The 3,036-nt window shown below is 37.1% G+C and overlaps 1 non-coding gene across 1 annotated transcript; it reads right to left on the bottom strand.

Annotated features, from left to right (window-relative positions):
• Positions 1-207: 207 nt before the first annotated feature.
• LOC128285049 (small nucleolar RNA R71) lies at positions 208-314 on the bottom strand. Its single transcript, XR_008275464.1, has one exon. It is a non-coding gene; the product is annotated as a small nucleolar RNA R71 (small nucleolar RNA).
• Positions 315-3,036: the final 2,722 nt, after the last annotated feature.

Raw genomic sequence — 3,036 nt, forward strand, 5'->3', positions numbered from 1 at the left:
GTTTACTTTGCAAACTTTTTAGAAGTATGCGATACATTTAAAATTAATGGCATTTCTGACGATGCCATTCGTATTCGGTTATTTCCTTTCTCATTGAGGAACAAAGCTAAACAGTGGTTAAACTCGTTACCACGAGGGTCAATTACTACTTGGGAACAAATGACCAAAAAATTTTTACTAAAATATTTTCCGCTTGCTAAAAAAGCTAAATTACGTAATGATATCTCTTCTTTTGTGCAGATGGATTTAGAAACACTCTACGATGCATGGGAGAGATACAAGGACCTCTTGAGAACGTGCTCTCACCATGGGTTACCGCTTTGGCTTCAGGTTCAAACATTCCATAATGGCTTGAATCCTTCGACTCGGTAAATGGTTGACGCAGCTGCTGGCAGAACCATCAATAATAAAACACCTGAAGATGCTTATGAGTTCATAGAGGAGATGTCATTGAATAACTATTAATGGCAAGTCATGAGGATAAAGCCAATGAAAATAGCCGATGTTTATAACGTCGATTCGGTCACCATGCTCTCTAATCAGGTAGAACTCTTGAATAAGAAAATTGATGGTTTTTTTAGTTCTTCATAGGTTCACCCAGTAATGCAGTGCGAAGCAAGTGGAGGTGGAACAAGCCATTTGGAATACCAACCTTATGGCCACAACATCGATAACGAGCAGGTAAATTACATGGGTAATAATCCTCGACCTCAAAACAATCCATATAGTAACACTTACAATGCAGGTTGGAGGAACCACCCCAATTTCTCGTGGGGTAGTCAAGGAAATCAAAGACCACAACCACCTTCAAGCTACCAACAACCACCCTACCAACAGGAAAAGAAGCCGAACCTTGAAGAGATGCTTACAAAGTTTATCTTGATGATCTAATTAATGACACAATTGATTTCGTGATCTCGTGCGGTCATTGCTGCTATTAGCATAGGCAGGGCATCTTCAGTACTGTTCCTTGGTCTTGCATAGGTAGTATTTACTTCTTCCATTTCCTCATGATTGGTTTCTATGATAACTGATTCAGTCTTTTTTGCTTCCTCCTCAGGTGATCTAGGTCTTTTCTCTTACAACAACTTTCAAGAAAATAGAGATACCGGTATACGAAGGAAGCAAAATTATTAAACAAATTAAATGAAATAACTAAGAAAACTTTAAAATCGGTAAAAATAAAATGAAAAAAAAGTATTGCGATGCTCAAGTTAAACATCTCAAAGATTAATGGACTGTTTGTCTCTCTCCACATGAGCACCCCAATGGTGCTTCAAGCGTTGTCCATTGTCTTTAAATGTGATCCCAGTCTTTATATCTTTGACATCAACAACTCTATGAGGATATACATGAGCTACCAAACAATGTTCATCAAAACTGAAAGGTCTCTTTTGCTCTAGCAAAGTGCTATTTTCTCCCAAATGGACATACTTTAAATGTAGTGGGAAATGCTTCAACTCTATTGTAGGGGGTTCCTCTATATAAGGTTTAGGAAGCTTGAAAGAGCGATATGATAAATCCAAGGATTCACACTTTTTCCCTGGTCTATCCAAAAATTGCTTCACCTCCATTAATTTACTAAATTCTTCAAAAATCTCTGTTTTATTTAGCTCAAGTAAATCAGTATCACTATCAGAATTGATGTGTAAAAATCTTGCAAACTCTTCCTCCACTATTGTTTCTATCAGATTAATGGCTTGGCATTCTTTATTCTCATCAGTACATTTCAGGGCATTCAATACATTGAACATAATTTGCTTATCATTCATCCTCATGGTTAATTCACCTTTCTGCAAATTAATTAAAGTCCTACCAGTAGCAAGAAAAGGTCGTCTAAGAATAATTGGCATGGCATGGTCAGCTTCACATTCTAAAATAAGAAAATCCATAGGAAAGATAAATTTATCTACTCTTACCAACACGTCCTTAATTTTACCTTTCGGATAGGTATAGGATCAATAAGCTAATTACAAATTCATCGTAGTAGGTCTTGCTTTCCCAATTCCTATCTTTCTGAAAATAAACATAGTCATTAGATTTATACTCGCTCTTAAATCACATAACGCTTTACGAACATAATAATTTCCAATTGAACAGGGAGTAGTGAAATTCCCTGGGTCCTTTAACTTTGGAGGTAGTTTGTTCATGAACATTGCTATGCACCCTTCAGTGAGAGCAATAGTCTCAAATTCTTTCAATATGTGCTTCTTTGACAATATATCTTTCATAAATTTTGCATAGTTGGGCATCTGCTCCAAAGCTTCTACCAACAGTATGTTGATTTGGAGTTGTTTAAGGACATCTAGAAATCTTTTGAATTGGTCCTCTTATTTACAATTGTTGAATTGCTGAGGAAAAGGCAAAGGTGGTTGTCATTGAGGTTACTAATACTGTTTTGCTGTGGCATTTTTGTTGGCAGCCTGATCTGGTTCTGCCAGAACATTCTTTTTTTTACCCTTTTCAAGTCTAGTATGTTTTCCAAATGGCTGTAGGATCTTTACCTAGCCACATCTTAAGTTGTCCTCTTCTTCCATGGCATTTTGAACAACATAATCTAGTTGAGTCCTACTTTTGAGAGTAATAGCCTTGCATTGCTCCTTGCCTAGTGTCCTAAAATTTTCAATGTCGCTGGGTAATGCTCCCTTCTGTCTTGTGTTCAAAGCAATGGCTATCTGCCCAACCTGATTCTCAAGTGCTCGGAGGGATGCAACTTGACCCTGGATCACAACATCATTCTTGGCTATATACTCCTTTAACAAAGCTTCCATAGAAGTAGATGATGATGCCTGACCATACTGATTACTTTACCATGGCATTGGTTAAACATATCTTGGCAGTGCATTGTTGACATTCTGCCTTACGGTAATATTAAAATGTCCTACACTTTGATTACTCCAACTAAAATTCTAATGTTGCTTCCACCCTGAATTTTAGGTATTAGAGTATGTGTTGCTATTCCGATTGGAATTTCCCATATAGTACGCTGACACTGGATTGGATGGACATTCATCAAACATGTGACTTTTACCACAA

This window comes from Gossypium arboreum, chromosome 11 (genome assembly GCF_025698485.1).
Source record: "Gossypium arboreum isolate Shixiya-1 chromosome 11, ASM2569848v2, whole genome shotgun sequence".
NCBI classification, from domain to species: Eukaryota; Viridiplantae; Streptophyta; class Magnoliopsida; order Malvales; family Malvaceae; genus Gossypium; species Gossypium arboreum.